Genomic DNA, 19923 nt, shown 5'->3' with positions numbered 1-19923 from the left:
TCGACGAGCACGCCTTGGAGATGTCCCAGGCCTTAGACCGATACGCAAAGAGTCGGGACTTCCAACGAGGGGAGAAGTGCGGCGCACCGCTACCCGGCTGAGTAGAAACCCGTTACCACCCTGACGCCGGATTACTTCGTGCAGTGTGACGGACCCATCTGGCGAAAGCAGGGAAAGAGGCGCGGATGAGGTTTGAAATTCGATTGAAAAAAAATGTTGAACGCTTCACGATTTTGTGTATCGTCCTTGCACAGGGGCCATGCTAATCTTCTCTGTATCGTTCCAATTTTAGTATATGTACCGCCGAAGCGAGTATGAATCTTACAATGCTTTTCTTTTCTAATATTGAATGACAATTACAATACGTTATAGTTTAAAGGCCCTTGAAGCAAAAGTGAATTTTCGATTAATAAATATTGTTCTTTTGTAAAAAAAAAAATGCATTTGTGTGTCTAATGAACTAAAAATATTACATTTCGGGCAGTTAAATTTGCCCCCGTTTAGCATTAGATTCCATAGTTAATGTATTGTTAACTTAGTAAAACATATTTGAAATGATGATAAAGGTGACAATGCATATTGAGAACAAAACTGTAATAATTTCGATAGCGGTCAAAATTACTCCATCGGCGATTTCAGGTATAATATATTCCGTCCGTCTAGTATTAAATTTTGGTGAATTTATTTGAAAATACTAATCATTCTTCTTTTAGCGGAACAAGAAATTACATGGCCACTTATGAAAACATTTTAACAATGTTCCTTACATGATATAATTATTATCCAATGACATGGAAAAAGTGGTTATTTGGCCGCCATATTTGAATCTACTTGAACGCCGCAAGGACATTAAAAATACAAGATATAGGCCTACATACTTACATATTGTATAAGGAAGGAAAATTAACATATTTCCAGTAATTACAAAATTAATCACAATACATTGCCATTAAACAAATTTAGCCCTGCTTACAGAGAATAAAAATACAGACAGGAAACCTTGAACAAAATAATATATCAAGATGAAAGAATCATTCATATGATTATAATAATTGTACCGGAGGTTACACCAACTCCGTACATTCAAACTAAGCGCCTTTTAGAAGGCCATCTGTAATATGAACAGTGAAGCCTGTAATGGAAGAAGTTTCAACGTTTATCGTCGTATGTCTCTACTGTCGATTTAGATGCCCCCTCTGGTGGAGAAATGAACAATTAATTTTCTAACAAATTTGTAATTTAGAGATTTTCAGCACTGAGGTGTTGTAAATTCTTTTTCGTGTTCTTAGGTTATTAGCACTGCTATCCCTTTCTTCTTCTAAATGTTCGACCAATCAGGAATTTTTTATATTTATTTGATTATCCTATGAGAATTGTGGCTGTGTGTAGGGCTTCGGGCCAGAGAATTCTGGAACCTTCCTCTCCGCTATAAAAGCTGGGACCTTTTGGGCCATGTTGTCTTTCGGTCGCTCCAGTCCAGCAGTAGTGTCTTCATAGAGGAGGCAGCGAATTCGCCTCGCCCATCTCCGGAAGGCCCTCCAGCTCAAGGTAATGGCAGACATCTTGTAATTATGTAATATTCTCAGAAAGCTAGTTTGAGGGGAAGTTTCAAATTCTTTCGTAATATAATCTTATATGTAATTCTTCAAACAAGTCTAAGACTTTAGGGTAACTTAAGGAATAGAGTGCAAACCCTCCTGTATTCCCCTTCAACTTGGTATGTTTTCGTAAACTTAATTTTATTTGTGTAATTTAATCTTTTCTCCATCTAGTCACCTCCGTAGTATAGGCTTAGCCTCTGTAAATTCGGGCCATACGCCCACATAGGGTCTTAAGTATTTTCAAGGAGTGCAAGTGTTCGCCTCCTGACATTTTGATTTTCGGCCAATAACTTTAACCTTTTTCACTAAGGTCATGTAGAATAGGCACTTATTGCCTCTGTGATGTTTAACATCTCTGTAAACCGCGATATCCCAGTCACAATAGTAGGCTAATACCTGGTCTCTTCCCAGATACCTGGAATAGGCATTTTGTATGGATTCAGCACAATTTTACAGTCGGATGCCCTTCCTGACGCCAATTTAGGTGGAGTTACGTATTCACTATCGCGTGTTTCTGTGGTAGTTTGTAGTATGTTTTGTTGTATGTAGATGAAGATGGTATCCAGTCCCCGATTCAAAGGAATTAACTATCGGCTACCCAGTTAAAATCCTCGACCCGGTTGAATCCGGGGCCCTCTGAACCTAATGCCAGCACGCTGATCATTCAGCCAAGGTGCCGGACACTAAGCAATAATAACAACATCGGGCTGAGTGGTTTAGACGGTTGAGGCCTTGGCCTTCCGGCCCCAACTTGGCAAATTCGATCCTGGCTCAGTCCGGTGGTATTTGAAGATGCTCAAATCAGTCAGCCTCGTGTTGGTATATTTACTGGCACGTAAAACAACTCCTGCGGGACAACATTCCGGTACCTCGTCGTATCCGTAAAAGTGGGACGTAGAACCAAAAATAATAATATTTAATTTACGAAATATAAGTATTCTAGAGCCGTGGAGTACAGGGTTTGAGTGAACAAAGGTGTAATAAAATATCCCTTAATAATAATAAAACAAAATTAGAGCAAGAAGTTGTAGGATAAACAATTTAAAATAATTGTTTAAAAATAGGGCAGTCCTTCTTGTATTAACCATCTTAAAACACATACTTACCTGAATAACTCACTTCGATATTTTTGGACGACGATTCTGGTAATGCCAGTTCTTTTTATTTGCCTTATTTTGCACCCACTCAGACACGTCTTACCGCTGCGATGGAATATTACAAGGCTAAGACTGCAAAAGAAGTGGCAGTGAGTAGTAGGGCTACACCAGTTTGAGGCCAATTTCAAGGTCATCCGGAGCCACTGAGAGGCTCCACAGCGGGTCACGTGACTGCTCCAGGCCAATGGGAGAGCAGCGCAGCAGGGAATGCTGAGGATGGGGGCATAATTTGGCGTTCCCGCCATGCCGAAGACGGGGCGTGGTGGGGGGGGGGGTCTGTTGCTTGGGCGTTGGCCGTCGGTTTCCCGCCAAAGCGCCATCTTGAGCCAAAGCCATGGTTGGCGTTGGCTGAGGCGATGGACCAGGAGCTAATGACGATACATTGTTCTTATATGCCTATCTCTTCAGAGCTATCCCCGATTTGTAAAATTAGGGGCTTAAATGCAAAATGTTAAATATCTCGAAAAGGGTGCATGTTAGAGCAAAACGGACAAAATTTGTCTGCCTAGTACGTTGGAACGGTCTGTCTGGAACATGATAGCATAAGAAAAAAGTGGTCAAAAGATGAGATCAACGGTTCGGTTCCTACCTAAACCCTTTGATATTTCGTCTGCTTTAGCCTGTTATGTTGTCTTGGAACAACTTTTTATAACGTGATCTGTTCTTGCTATGGGATAGATAATAACGTGCTCAGCACAACGGCTCGATTGGGGCTTAAATGCAAAATGTTAAATATCTCAAAAACGGTGCATCGTAGAGCAAAACTGACAAAAATTTTCTGCCTGACACGTGGGAACGATTTGTCTGGAACATGATAGCATAAGAAAAAAGTGGTCTAACGATGAGATCAACGGTTTGGTTCCTACTTGGACCCTTTGGCATTTCGTCTGTTTTAGCCTATTATATTGTGTCTTGAAGTAATTTTTTGTAACTTCATCCGTTCTTGCCATGGCATAGATCATAACATGTCAGAAAGAACGGTTCGATTCATCAAATTTGAGGCCTAAATGCAAAATATCTCAAACGGTACGTCCTAGAGCAAAACGGACAAAATTTCAGCCCCTACAACCCCAGCGCGGCTTGTCTAGAATACGATGACATAAGAAAAATGTGACCTAATGATGGGATCAATGGTTCGGTTGCTACATAGGCCTTCTGGCATTTGGTCTGTTTTAGCCTGTTATGTTGTGTCTTGGAGCAATTTTTTGTAACTTGATCTGTTCCCCTAACACAAAAAAGACTATAGCTCTTAAATGGTTGATCCGAAAATTATGATTCATCTACCTAAAATGTTTTAGGATGTTCTTTTAAATGTGGAAGTGAGCGGGGGTGTAAGGGGTGAAAACCTATTTTTCCTAAAATTGACTTTAAACGTAAGAAATGTGTTTACACAAAATGTGATGATTTTAAGGCGTGGTCAGTTTTCGACTCCTAACACACAAACGGTTGATCCGAAAATTACAAAGGGCACTAGGAAAGTTTTGCAATACGCAAAAACGGTTGGCTGGACACCCCTGTTATGGTGAGGGATGAAGAGGTCTAGAAGACAGTAAGGCGCGACCGTCACACCAGTTGTTACCAAGCAGTGGGATTGAAAGCAAGTTAAGATGTCAGTGTGGTCTAAAAGTGAATGTCGCGCAATTATCCACTACAATTTTGCTCGTGGATTAACTGTTGACCAGTGCTTGGAGGAAATGACTCCGGTGTTGGGAGAAGACTGTCCACATCGGACAACAATTTTCCACTGGTGCAAAGAGTTCCAGAGGGGAATTTTTGGGGTTGAAGACGATCCTCGTTCTGGGCGACCGTCTGAATCAGTGACTGAGGAAAACATTGAAGCTGTGAGGAAAATGTTGCAGCAAGAGAGGCGGTTGACATATCGGCAGGTAGAATAGACCCTCCACATCCCTGCACACCAGCTATTCATTCAATTCTACACGACCATCTCCATTTTTGAAACGTTTGATTCCTTTGGGTGCCCCATTCACTTTCAGAGCAACAAAGGGCACATCGAGTGAAATGGTGCCGAAAAATGCTAAAACAGTTTGAAAATGGGACTTCGCGTAACGTCAATAGCATCGTTACAGGTGACGAAACTTGCTTTATTATTACGATGTCCCAACAAAATCCCAGAACAAGGTGTGGCTGTTTGAAGATGAGGGTACTCCTGTGACTGCGCAAGTCAAGGTCAGTGAAGAAAAGGATGATTGCAGTATTCTTCACTGAACGGGGCATCCTGACTCGGGTTGTGCTAGTGACACAAAGGACAGTTACTGCGAAGTAGTACAGTGAGACTTGTCTGCCTCAGGTCATCCAGGCTCTCAAGCACCTCCATCCAAGGTCACGGCTCAACACTTGGCTCTTGCATCACGACAATGCTCCAGCACATCGTGCTAATGTAACAATGGATTTTCTTGCCAGATCAGGGTTGACAGTGCTTGATCACCCTCCATACAGTCCTGATCTTGCCCCATGTGACTTCACACTCTTCCCAGAAGTGAAGACGAAGCTGAAAGGGCGGCGTTTTGCATCCAACAAGGAGCTTCTGGCAGCATGGGATCAAGAGTGTGAAAATGTAACCGAAGATAAGTGGCAGAGTTGGTTAAATGACTGGTTTCGACGTATGGAGAAGCGTATTGAGTGTGGTGGAAATTATTTTGAAAAAGTCTAAAGTGTTCACTCACACTGCAAAACTTTCCCAGTGCCTTTTGTATAATTCTTTCATCTAAAATTAATTCTTAGAAATCTTTTAGATAAGGGGGTGAAAACCTATTTTCCTCCAAAATTGACCTTAAATGTAGGAAATATTGTGTTTTAACCCAAGAATTATGTTTAGACATAAAATGTGATTATTTTAAGGTGCGGTTGGTTTTCAACCCCTAACACATAAAAGGCTATAGCTCCTAAACGGTTAATCCGAAAATTATGATTCATTTACCTAAAATAATGTTTTAGGATGCCCTTTCAAAAGAGAGGTGTAAGGGGGGTGAAAACCTACGTTTCCCCTAAAATTGACCTTAAACACGTAAGAAATGTGTTTTAACCCTAGAATCATGTTTAGACACAAAATGTGATGATTTTAAGGTGCGGTCAGTTTTCAACCCCTAACACAGCGCGATTGCACAAGATGGTGGCTATACATGGGCTCTTATGGAGAAAAATAACGGCTATCGGCGATTGCGCAAGATGGCGGCTATACACAGGCTCTTACGGAGAAAGATGCCAGCTATGTGCGATTGTACAAGATGGCGGCTATACATAAGACTCTTATAGAGAAAGATGACGGTTATGGGCGATTACGCAAGATGGCGGCTCTACATAGGTTCTTATGGAGAAAGATGACGGCTATGGGCGATTGCACAAGATGGCGGCTATACATGGGCTCTTATGGAGAAAAATAACGGCTATCGGCGATTGCGCAAGATGGCGGCTATACACAGGCTCTTACGGAGAAAGATGCCGGCTATGTGCGATTGTACAAGATGGCGGCTGTACATAAGACTCTCAGATAAATATGACGGCTATGGGCGATTACGCTAGATGGCGGCTATACATAGGTTCTTATGGAGAAAGATGACGGCTATGGGCGATTGCACAAGATGGCGGCTATACATAGGCTCTTACGGAGAAAGATGCCAGCTATGTGCGATTGTACAAGATGGCGGCTATACATAAGACTCTTATAGAGAAAGATGACGGTTATGGGCGATTACGCAAGATGGCGGCTCTACATAGGTTCTTATGGAGAAAGATGACGGCTATGGGCGATTGCACAAGATGGCGGCTATACATGGGCTCTTATGGAGAAAAATAACGGCTATCGGCGATTGCGCAAGATGGCGGCTATACACAGGCTCTTACGGAGAAAGATGCCGGCTATGTGCGATTGTACAAGATGGCGGCTGTACATAAGACTCTCAGATAAATATGACGGCTATGGGCGATTACGCTAGATGGCGGCTATACATAGGTTCTTATGGAGAAAGATGACGGCTATGGGCGATTGCACAAGATGGCGGCTATACATAGGCTCTTACGGAGAAAGATGCCAGCTATGTGCGATTGTACAAGATGGCGGCTATACATAAGACTCTTATAGAGAAAGATGACGGTTATGGGCGATTACGCAAGATGGCGGCTCTACATAGGTTCTTATGGAGAAAGATGACGGCTATGGGCGATTGCACAAGATGGCGGCTATACATAGGCTCTTACGGAGAAAGATGACGGCTATGGGCGATTGCACAAGATGGCGGCTATACACGGGCTCTTACGGAGAAAGATGCCGGCTATGTGCGATTGTACAAGATAGCGGCTATACATAGACTCTTATAGAGAAAGATGGCGGCTATACATACGTTCTTATGGAGAAAGATGACGGCTATGGGCGATTGCACAAGATGACAGCTATATATAGGCTCTCATCGCCTCATCCGACGGGACACAGCCGCCCTCCTCATCATCTGTATAGCAAAAGGGCACGGGACACAGCCGCCCTCCTCCTTATCCGTATAGCAAAAGGGCACGGGACATGGCCACTCTCCTCCACCTCCTCATCCGTATAGCAAAAGGGCAAATGGAAAAAAGGACACCTCTTCCTTATCTGTAGGGCAAAAGGGCTCCTTTTCCTGGCAAGAGGGTGAAAGGGCACCACCTCCTTATTCGTAGGTCAAAAGAACAAAAGGGTTTCTCTTCTTTATTTGTTTGGCAAAAGGGCCTCCTCCTAGCAAAAAGGCCCCTTTTCCTGGCAAAAGGGCTCCTCTTCCTGGCAAAAAGGCAACTCCTCCTCCTTAAAGTTACTGAGGTTAGCTCAATCCCTCTTCCTACGGGCAGATGCCTTACTGCACAAATAGAACTGAACTTCACATTACAAAAATATTAGTGCAGATATACTTGCGTTATTAAACTAGTGTAGCGCTCTCCTCTTGTCTCGTCGCGTAAGTTTTTACCCTTTTCGATTGAGGAGGGAGCGGTAGGAGGATGATGCAGTAAGGATGAGGTAATACATTTTTCGATTGCAATTAGCATGCAAAAATATAGAATTGAATGTAGGATAAGTACATGTTGTATGTTACTATCCGACAAGGCAAAACAGGTTTAATCGAGTTACAGAATGCAATTAGCAAAAATATAGAACTGACAAGCTAATACTGTGTATCTTCATCCAACAAGAGAAAACATGTTGACTATTAAACAGAAAAAAACTTATAATGCAAACACAATAGTAACTGTGCTGTATGTGTCTATTCAACAAGACAAGTTCAATCCTGTTACAATTAGCACACACTAGAACTGATTGTAGAACAAGCTAATGTATGTCTTTATCCAACATAACAAAACATGTTGACAGTGTTGAAAACAGAAAAAAACTTAACGATACTGTGCTGTATGTTTCTATTCGACAAGACAAGTTACAATTAGCACACACTAGAATTGATTGTAGAACAAGACGAAGCATGTTTACAATATGTGTTTAGAACAGAAAAACTTATAACGCAAAACATTAAGAGATTTGAAATCTGCATTATAAGATTAATCTCTCTGTTGATACAAACTCACTTCTATGCAATCAGCGCGCACACATGGAATTGCAAATGTTGTATATCTCTATCCAACGTTCAGTTGTACTTATTCTTAATTACTGCAGGTAAAATGTTTACTACATAGCAGGGGATGCCTTCATTCTAAGGAGATCGATTTTGCGGGATTCGAACACATGCAACAGAGAAAAAAATCTGTATAGTGATTTAGTTAGCGTAACAGAATAAAAAAGCATACTACTGTGCAGATTAAATGATTTTACTACTTAGCAGGGGATACCTTTGCCCTACATCATATTGTGTTAAGGAGGAATATTATGGACTTAAACCCTGTTTTAACACCATAAAAATTTATGGGATTGAAACTTTGTTTACAAGGGAGAGGAACAGAAGTGTACTTCCTCTTAAATCAATAATCACTACTATTATGCAGATAAAATGAGCTGTGAGAGGGATCGGAAATGTATATTGTTAACTTACCTTCATTTTAGGGACAGGTTAGTGTTTAGAAGAGAAAAACTTATAACGCAAAACATTATGAGATTAATCTCTCTGTTGATACAAACGCACTTCTATGCAATCAGCGGGCATACACACACATATGGAATTGCAAATGTTGTACATTTCCACCCGACATACTACTTCTTAATCACTGCAGATAAAATGATTTCACTACTTAGCAGGGATACTATAAAAAATCTTTGGCCAACGGAGATAGATTTTTGCAAGATTCAAACACATGCAACAGAAACAAATCTGTATAGATTTAGAACTCCTATAGTGGTACTAATCGGAGGAAATGTAGACCCGTGATGTTCCTCCTATTTGGTACTAATCCCAGGTAATGTAGACTCGTGGAGTTCCTCCTATAGTGGTACTAATCGCAGGTAATGTAGACTCATGATGTTCCTCCTATAGTGGTACTAAAAATGCAGACTCATGGAGTTCCTCCTATGTTGTCTGAGTCATCAGTCCATAGACTGGTTTGATGCAGCCCTCCATGCCACCCTATCCTTTGCTAACCTTTTCATGTCTACGTAATTACTGCATCCTACATCTCCTCTAATCTGCTTGTCATATTCAAACCTTGGTCTACCCTTACTGGTCCTATAGTGGTATTAATCCCAGGTAATTAAGACTCATGGAGTTCCTCCATAAGGTATCACTCACAAGCAACACAGTCTGGTGATGGGTAACACACTCAATCGAGATCTCGCGAGCGATTCTGCTATGCTGCGATGTGTGTGACGTCCCAGAAGCTATGAGTGCAAGCTTTATATTATATCAGCAGTTATTGTGTGAAAGAATATTCTCATATGAATAAATTTCGTCAAAAGCCTGGAAAGTACAGCATAATATTCAATTATGAACCCGTTAATACCATTAACGAAAGTGAAAACAGAATATCATATCTTAAACGGTTCACTACTGATTTGAGGTGGACATCTTAGCTGGATAACACTGCATAATTTATGAATAACTGTAGATAGGATGTACACTTACCTGGATACCAGAGGCGTGCATTATTAGAACGTGAGATGGGGCAAGATGTGCCTCGATTCATATGCAACCGCCATTACCCGCAAGTGGAAAGTGTAACCTAAAATGCCAGAGTTTGTTCCAATTCTTTCGACATGGTAGCGATGGGCAATGGCATCAAAATCGATTCTCCAGTACTGCTATCTGTGCGACGTCCCAGTAACTATGAGCGTAAGCTTCATAGTACACCATCAGAGTTCTCATATGGAAACGTGTGTGTGAATAAATTTTGTCAAAAGCCTGGAAAAGTACTGTATGTTCAACTATGAACCCCTTTTAATACCATCAACGAAACTGAAAACACAATGTACCTTAAACTCTTCAAGAGTTATTTCAGGTGAACATCTTAGCTGAATAACCCTGTTTAATTTGTGAATAACGGTAGACAGGATGTACACCTACCTGGATATCTCACAATTGTTGTCGTCAGGATATCTTCTTGTAATGCAGGCCGGGCCGGAGGTGTTCTCTGTGACGATTCCCCTTCAGTGATATGTGTTTATAAGTGCCGGATCATTCCACAAGTATTTCTGCTGACATTTTACTTCTTTTGAACAAACAACTCGGCGGGCTGTGCTATGTGGCATCTCCTGAAAATAACCGACATCGACGACTTACCTTGTGTTTAGGACACCGTCTTAAAGTTAGACACAATTTTTTTTTTGCTAGGGGCTTTACGTCGCACCGACACAGATAGGTCTTATGGCGACGATGGGATAGGAAAGGCCTAGGAGTTGGAAGGAAGCGGCCGTGGCCTTCATTAAGGTACAGCCCCAGCATTTGCCTGGTGTGAAAATGGGAAACCACGGAAAACCATCTTCAGGGCTGCCGATAGTGGGATTCGAAACTACTATCTCCCGGATGCAAGCTCACAGCCGCGCGCCTCTACGCGCACGGCCAACTCGCCCGGTAGTTAGACACAATTACACATTGCCGCGTCATATACCGAAGTACCTAATAAAGAGGCCTACCTCCGAGCAGCACGCACATCAAGAATTTTGAATCGGTCTACAACTAACCCTCAGAAAACAATAAAAAAATAAAGAGGGTGCACAGCCACATGACCTTTATAGTCACCTACGACAGGCCGGGATTACCTGTGAATGTATTCAGCCCCTCCCATCCACAGCAGGTCCAATGCAGGATATCAAGGCACAATCCATGTGCGCGCCAAGGTCGCCTCTTACAACAGGCAGGGGATACCGTGGGTGTATTCTTCGTCAGCATCCCCCACTCACAGGGGGTACCTCGCAATTGTTGTTGACATGATAGCTTCTTGTGACGCAGGCCGGGCCGGAGTTGTTAGAACACGAACACGATTCCCCTTTAGCGATATTATGTGTTTTTAAGTGCTAGATCATTCCAAAAGTATTTTTTCTGCTGGCGTATTTTACTTCTTTTGAATAAACAACTTAGCGTGCTGTGCTATGTGGCATCTCTTCAAAATAAGCGACATCCACAAGTTGTTTCTTTTTTTGCATTTTGGACCTTGTCTTAAAGTTGTTGTGTACAATTAGGCACAATCACACATTGCCGCATCATATACCGAAATATCTAATTATGATGCGATTACTCTATAACAGGGGTTTCCAAATGGCGCGAAGCCATATTGTGCGGCCCACGAGAGCTTTGGAAAAATTATATATTTTTTCTAGAAATTTGAAGAAAATGTACCAAAAAATATTTCATAGCTCGTTCAAAAAATTATCCCAAGTCGGAACTAACTCATTATTTAATATTATTTCCTGTTTTTAACTATTCACTTGATCTGAATAGATTTTATTTTTTTAAATGTAAAACACTCATTCTTGGGAGAGCATATATTTTCATATAGATATCATTTTCACTTGCATGAATATCTTACCACAATCAATATTTACACATTTGAGAATTTTTTCAATAACTTACGTTTGAATATTGTCATACATATCTTAATGATGACATAAAAACGTTTGAATTGTCATGCAGACATATACGATGTGCAACATTCCACTGTTTCATAATTTCCAACCTGTCTAAAGATGTTTTTGTAGAAATGCACTGCCTACTTGATACAAAAAATCTTCACATTCATGTGAAACCAGTCCTAACTCCACAGAAACTTAATAGCAAGTGGATGGTCTGAAAAGGATACAGAGCAAACAAAGTTGATAAAAAATTAAGTCAGCTGTTCTACGAGCGACGCAACGTATCTCACAGTGCAGGATGCGGCAAGAGCTGACGGGGTAGACTCGCCCGGTAAGGCTTGCGGGCTATTTCTCCCATCTCCACACGCTCAGTCGCGCTTGCTTGACGTGTAGTGAAGTTTCACAAGTTACCGTACTGTCCATTTTGGAGGCTTTGTTTAGTGTTGAGTGTGAAGTGCTCGAGTCTTTTACGTGAACAGAAAATGAGCGGAAGCTCAGTGAAACGCAAAATTGAAAATGAAAACAGAATTTACAAGGAAAGCTGGGAGAGTGACTATGTAATTTTTAACAACAGTGGGAAGCTTCACTGTTTGGTTTGCATGCAAATAGTGTCTGTGCCGAAGTAGTACAATGTTAAACGACATTACTCAACAATGCACAAGAAAACGTATGCAGCATATAAGGAAGAAGCTCGGCACGTACTGGTTGCAGACTTCAAAAAAATTTAAAACAGCAAACAGATATGTTTGGTAAAGTCGAACAAAATCAGTCGCCTTCTCTGTACGCCTCCTACGCAGTGTCGCTAGAACTTGCAATGGCAAAAAAAAAGGCAGTCTTGTTAAAAAGTGCACTATGGAAATGGCAAAGGCTTTTGGAGATGCTAAAATAGCTGAGAAATCTGAATCAGTGCCACTTTCCAACCAAACAGTACATAGAAGGGTAATTGATATGGGAGAACAAGTAGAAAAAGCGTTCAATAAATTGATCAAGGAAAGCACGTATTTCTCGCTATGCCTTGATGAAAGCACTGATTTCTTAATAAGTTTGTCTTGTCAGATACCTCAGAACTAGAAGAGAAAATGCAAAGCCCAGAGTTTTTAAAGCAGTTAGCTTTCCTAACATACATGGCAAATCACCTTCAACCTGAATCTTCAAGGAAGAAACCATGAGGTGTCAAATATGGTAGGAACTGTTAATGGATTTCAAAACAAATTGAAAATTTTCAAATGTTCTTTAGAAAACAATGAACTGACTTATTTCCCTTGCTGTCTACAATTAGCGGCGGGAAAGGACCAAGAAACCATACATTTTTCAGATTTCAGTTCACATATTCAAGAGATCATTGAAGAATTCAACACACGATTCAAGGAAACAAATTCTGAAAAGCAGTATACAACTTTACGTGAATCCTCTTCGCGCTGCAATTGAGGAACAAGAACCACCACTACAACTTGAGCAGTGCAGTCTACAAGCCAATACGTTCCTACAGACAAGACAAGAAAAGGGATCACATTTTTTTAAAACTGCTACCCAGCGAAAAATACCCAAAGTTAAGACAATTTGGACTAAAAACGACTTCAATGTTTGGGAGCATGTACATATGTGAAAGTGTTTTTCATCTATGAAATTCATTAAAAATCAATACAGAAGTCGACTTTCAGATTCTTCCTTGCTGCATCTTTTGAGATTAGCAACAACAGAGCTGGAGGTAAGACATTCGTTTAGATTCAGCTGATTGACCACACTACTGCCACTAAATTGTCCTTTAAGTTTTGTTTTGACTACATTATTAATTTCAGTTATACTTAAGGATTTTTTTTCAATTTTTTGTCATTTGTCAAATATTACTTCAAATGAACCATCATTGTTGGATACTCTTTTTCAGAATTCAATTGTCCTGGGTATAACAGTGTTAATTTTTAATTTCACTCCTTTATGCTGATGTATAATAGTGTTTTAAGCAATTAAAATGATCAAACCTTCATTTCAATTGAACTTTGAACATTATCTCATACTGGTACCTCTGTTCTATTTGTAGAATTTTACGAAAATTGGCCTAATATTAAAGTACGTCCCGCGATCATACCTAAGGTTTCCAATGTGGCCCTCGAGCCCTTACTAATTGGAAACCCCTGCTCTATAACACTGAAAGGAATAGTTTCCTTCGTCACCAAAATATCGGTAAATAAAAGCAGTGGTAATATGATACTGAATGTGGCGTCTGATAATGATGTACACCTGCCTGTCGAAAGAAATGGAGCAAACTCGGGCACTTTAGATTACACGTTGCACTCATACGTAATGGTGGTTACATATGCAGCAAGGCACATCTTGCCCCATCTCGAGTTTGAATATTGCATACTTCTAGTATCCAGGTAGGTGTACCTACAGTAGCCATCAGTTTCTGTACTTGGCCTACTCATTCGTGTATATACCACTGCATGTATTGTATGTTCAGTCCGTCAGCGCTAACGCTGGTGGGATCCTCAGCAGCTCTGCCATCAACTCTCATAGATGGCCTAGACATCACTGAAGAGGCGTACTAGGGAAATGAGGAGTGAGGTAGTTTCCCATTGCTTTCCTCACAGAGCCAGAGTTGCTATTACATATCAGTTTCCCAAGCCCACTGAAATGCATACACCAACTGACCTTATGAACAACATTTTCACACCGTTCATAGCAGGGACTGGCTGCATAAGGATTGGCATTACTAGCATCGCTCATACCTCAGTCACTTTCATATTGTCAAAGCCAAGGATAAAACTGAGACAGATCTATGAAAGTAACGAAATTGCTCTAGCCTATACCAGAAGACATAGTGCACTGTAAACACTAGGTCCTGCCAGCAAAGGTATATACCACTGCATACAATGTCAGAATTCGTATCCTTTATAATTATGTTATACTGCGTCAAAATAGTCCTCAGTAGAAATGAAATTAATACCCTAGTCACTTGTTGACACGTATTTATGGAATGTAGAAGGCTCGTGGTTTGCTATTTGCATACTCGGCACAAACGACATTTAGCTCTGTCTACATGCTGCTCGCCACACACTGTGGAGACAACGTTTTCGAGTTCTCTTGAAATTTCTTGCATGAAACTGCATCTGCTCTAGTCTCAAGACCCTGTCTCAGACTGCCCATCACTACTGCAGACCCATGGTGTTCCTCACATTGTGGGACTAATTCCTCACGTTGTGGTACTAGTCACAAGTAACGTCGACCCACAATGTTCCTCATGTAATGGTACTAGTAGTCTCTAAATCCATCATCTCTTGGTTGCCCCATTTAGCCGCCTCCTAAGACAGGCAGCGGATACTGTGGGTGTATTCTTCGTTTGCATCCCTCACCCACATGTTATCAGTAAAACTACGTGCAAAGTTGTGTTCACAAATGCTATTAATTAGTGTTTTCCCTCAAACCTCTTTACAAAATACATTATTATACTATTCTCATAAATACAACAGTGTACTATAGGATTGTACAGATGAGCAAAATAACAAGGAAAAGCATTCCTTACATGTGAAAGGATTATCCTGTATGTATATGAGAGTCATATATGCATTTTGACTGTGCAAAGAAACCTGATGTGATGGAGAAAAACTTTCACATCCAGATTCAGCATGCCTAAAATATCAATTCGAACAATATGTAATGATCAGAAAGTTTAAATTTGCAGGCCAGCATTTTGAATTAAATTTGGTGATCATCATACTGATTAGTACAAAAAAATGTTTGTTCTTTTAGGATTTTCATTTGAACTTACGAGGTACCAGTAGACTAGTGTCATAATACAGAAGATGGCTATGTTGATTCATACCAATTCTACTGGATATTTCATTGTGTGGTCTACACAGAGATCCAGAGCTACAAAATATTAAAACTATATTTTGGAAAAAATACAGATCGAAAATCTCCATTCTTAAGTGATGATATTGCACTGTGCCAATCAGAACAAAATATTAGATTTTTACAACAAACAGAATTTATTAAATTACATGGTTCAAATAAACAGTATATATGACATTTATAAAAGCAAAACAGCTTTGAATTACAAACAGTATACAGTAATACTTGATACGTGGAATGATAAATATTACTTAATGAAATGTGTGTGTTTCAGCTTATAAAAATATTTATTTACAAAGCGTATTTCTGTGCTATGCCAGTCCGAGTACATTGGACTTTATCAGTTGTGGGAATCTGACATCACGGCAATGAAACTTTTCTTAAAAAGAGTTATATCAAAGTGTATTTAACTAGTGATGAAGTAAAAGAGAGCAAAACTGCATAATTGAAGTATGAGAGCACAAGAAACAGCAGCAAAATGGTTGTATCTGTATAGTATTAAGGCAAATAATGTAAGATCAAATTTTAAGAACATATTTAAGGTCTTTAGAACTATATTATATTAATTTCCAACTGCTCATTAATACAGAAGATCAAAACTTAAAACAAAGAAATAGAACATTGTATGTATTCAGGAACTACGTGAAATAGATTTTCAAGCGTTCACTAAGACAACTTTTTACACTACCTTAACACACTGCCAAAAATGAATCACTTCGCTTCACAGAACAAAAATTATAACAAAATAATGGTATTTGTAGCTTTCAGAAACTGAAGTTTCCTCTGCAGAATGAACAAACTACCCCACTTATCACAGAACAAGACCTATTCTAATAGTGAATAACAGTGCATATGGAGATAAAGTTGGATTTCAAAAGGACAAATATTTGTTTAAAGGAAGTGGAATTATGGATTGGAATAATTTACCAAGGGAGATGTTCGATAACTTTCGAAGCTATTTGAAATCATTTAAGAAAAGATAAGGTAAGCAGTTAATAGGGAATATGCCACCTGGGCGACAGCATGAAATGCAGATCAGTGATGACTGACAGTTGCAACAAAGATGAAAATAAACTGGATTTTGAATAACATCTTCATATGTATGATCTCAATGTCTACAACACGGAAATTTAACTTTTCACATCAGTACCACATACAGAGGTATATCCAGTGTGCTTTTTCTTATTGAAAAGCAAGAAGTTTACAAGAAAACAATTTATGGCAAATGTTTGTTCTGAGCAAGAGGAAAAGTCCTCTCAGTTGATGGGGAATGACAGTATCCAGGATGTAAAGGTGTGTGGAACCCACACCAGGAAAGCAGCATGATTTGTTCTGGGTGAAGCAGTAGTTCTGGCGAACAAGCTTGAGCAGAGCTTTTAAAAGTAGGAAAGTTGGAGAGATTAGGGATAATGGGGAGTACTTTCCAAGTTCTTTGAAAACGTTCAAGGAAAAGCTAGGTAAAGGATTGACAAGGAATCTGTGACCTGGGCGACAGCGTAAATGTAGAGGTGATCGTCATGATCTACACTATGCAAGAGAGAATTCAAATTATTTCCAGTTATGGGTCTACGAACCAACGTGCAAGACATATTCAACTAAAGAGCTCCCATACTCGGGTAGACGACTTAGATGAGAAATTTAGAAAAACAGATTCAGCTGCATCCATTTTTTTTTTTTTTTTTTTAAGTCGTATATTAATTGATGATGATAACTGTTACAGCTGTGTGAAGACAACAGTGGGTAGAACAGAATAGTTTGGAATTGACAATCAGCTAAAACAAGGAGTGTGTTGTCACCTTTACTGTCCAGAACGGTGATGGATGACATCGTAAAGGGCTGTTAAAGTGGGTGACTTTGTACTTGGAAAATACAGTGGAAAGAAACATTCAAAATATTATGTTTGTACCATAACTGAAAGTAATGGTGATATTTATTTTGTAGCCAATTTTCGCAAGTGCAATGAAAGTTGAACTGTTTTGTGAACCACCAATGGAAGACGAGTGCTTTTTAAATATAAGTGAAATTGATAGAAAATTACCGGTGACTTGTTTTACTCATGGGAAATGGTATTTTGATGAGTCTATACCAGAAGCAGAATGAACAAGAATGGTTTTTTATTACTTTTTTTCTGAGCAAGCTTTCATTCAAACTGTAGGATACTTAAGCATTGAATGTTCAGTTATTTTTAAATATTTTAGTTCATTTTACATTCACTGTTATTAGTGTTAAAATAAATGTGTGACAATTCATAAAAACACTTTACTATATTAATTAGGCCACATGTCAGTACCAGTATCTATAGTTATATACCTTATTATTATTATTATTAGGAGGAATGAAGCTTGTAGTTTTATGTGACCGATAATCTCAGTATCGTAAGCCATGCGACCTCATTTTTTACGCGAAATCCGAACCACCGGATGCGACTTTCACCTTGAAAATCACATGTGTATTAATTGGGACTCAAACCCAGTTCGTCTTGATGGTTCCAAGCAGTTTGACCGCTGCGCCATCACTCCCCTTCTTTATTATTACTTAATGCGATATTATATATACATTTTATCATTCAGTGATCGTATTTGATTTATTAGCCTCTCAGGCCATGTCGCCATAATACTGATTCGCATGTGTAATCCCGCAACGATCGCCTTTAACTATATTATTACACAACTTACACATTTGGTTTTTTCCGCAAAATGTACCTTTGTCCTTCTTGTAAACAATGTCTTGACATTACCAATAAAAGTTGCCACAATTCACAGACTTTAGAAACACATAAAGGTATGTAAAATCTAAAGTCCATTCCATGTAAACACCGATCGCTATGTTTAAAATTTTATAAAATCGCATACATCAGGTTTACAACAATGAAATGTGTGGAGGTTGTTAAGTATCATCTAGACATTATTATGCATAAATCTCAATTTGTTTAGATGGTAAGTTTCATACATATGTTAAAAAGAAATGTACGAATGTAAACACATGACACCTGGAATTAGCCATATATGCTGGTGCATATCGGTATATGTTTCCTCACTGGGATGTTTCTTCTTATCTCCTGGTGGGTCTTGTTACTGTTTGTTTACCAGAGTTAGTCCTTTTTCTATGTAGCTGGCTACAGTTCTTGTTTTCTGTGTGGGAGCATCTATTCTGCAGTTCAGGTCTCCCATTATTATCACGTTGTCCGTCTTGCTTAAGGCCTGCTTGATCTCCTCTTGGATTTCTTCTGCCTTGTATTCTGGCTGGAAGTAGGCATTTAATACTGTGCATGCATTGGTCTTTACTAGTAGTATGTTTTTTTTTTGTTTTGCAATATCTCAAACGGTGCTAACCTTGGTTTTATTAGCATTGTTATTCCTCCTTTTGGCCTGCCTCTTTACCCCTGGCTTGCGTACGAGTGTGCTGCGTAGAAGTTGTCTGCGCTCCATTGGGTTGTTAGGAATGTTTCTGCGAGTGTTACTATGTCATATTCGTCGAAGATGTCTTCTGGGATCATGCCGATTGCATTTCTTAGGCCTTCTATGTTCCACAGTAGTGTCTTTATTTCCTCTTCTTTTTCCTGGTTTTCATAGTGCGGCATTTGTGCTTTGCCTTCAGAAACGAAATGGCCGTACGATCGCTCCTTTGGGCCAGAAGGTTGGATCCTCCACGATCTTGCAGTGTTTAAACTCTATTCCAATTCTGAATGCTTTGTTTCTTCCCGTGACGGTTAACTCTTCCACTTCTATATCACCGTTGATATTGTTTTCCAGTAGGTGTTCTTTTACCATCTCTGGTGTGGTAGACTTATGTAGCTTTCCTACATAGAGCCATGCTCTTTTCTCGGCCGTCTGTAGTTTTTTTTTTTTTTCCTCCGGTCGTTTGTCTTGTCCCGACTGTTGCTTTTCTTGGGTGTCTTCTTACCACTTGTGTGAATGTTTCCTCTCTCTCCTCTTCTTCATGTGTCCGGTCTGATGTATCGCTTGTCTCATCTGTTGAGTTTTAGTGAGGTTTGTCCCTTTATTTTTAGCTCCTCTTTTATCATCCATTTTACATCTTCAAGTAAATGTTGTATCTGTTCATGCTCTCTTCTATGATGTCATTTGTGTGTGGTGAGCAGTTTCGTGCTGCTCTCTTACATACTTTCTCTCGGTCTCCTTCCTTGCTCCACTCTTCTCCGCTTGGCAGCAGTAGGTATTGGGTTCTGTTTGTCTCTCGGTCAGCTCCGCTTGGTGGCGGTGGGTGCTGGTTGCAGTTTGTTGCACTGTGCGTCTGCGCAGTAGGCATAGTTTCTTGTTTCTCTGGGTTGATGCAATCCTCACCCTCCTGTAGTGTTTCGTGCAGTGGCCCA

General features: G+C 39.9%; 1 non-coding gene across 1 annotated transcript; it reads right to left on the bottom strand.

Moving 5' to 3' along the window:
* Positions 1-209: 209 nt before the first annotated feature.
* LOC136877867 (U6 spliceosomal RNA) lies at positions 210-316 on the bottom strand. Its single transcript, XR_010860815.2, has one exon. It is a non-coding gene; the product is annotated as a U6 spliceosomal RNA (small nuclear RNA).
* Between the last annotated feature and the right edge of the window lie 19607 nt (positions 317-19923).

This window comes from Anabrus simplex, chromosome 7, assembly GCF_040414725.1.
Source record: "Anabrus simplex isolate iqAnaSimp1 chromosome 7, ASM4041472v1, whole genome shotgun sequence".
NCBI lineage: Eukaryota > Metazoa > Arthropoda > Insecta > Orthoptera > Tettigoniidae > Anabrus > Anabrus simplex.
Note: the sequence above shows the minus strand (reverse complement) of the source record. Positions and strands in the feature narration are given on the sequence as shown.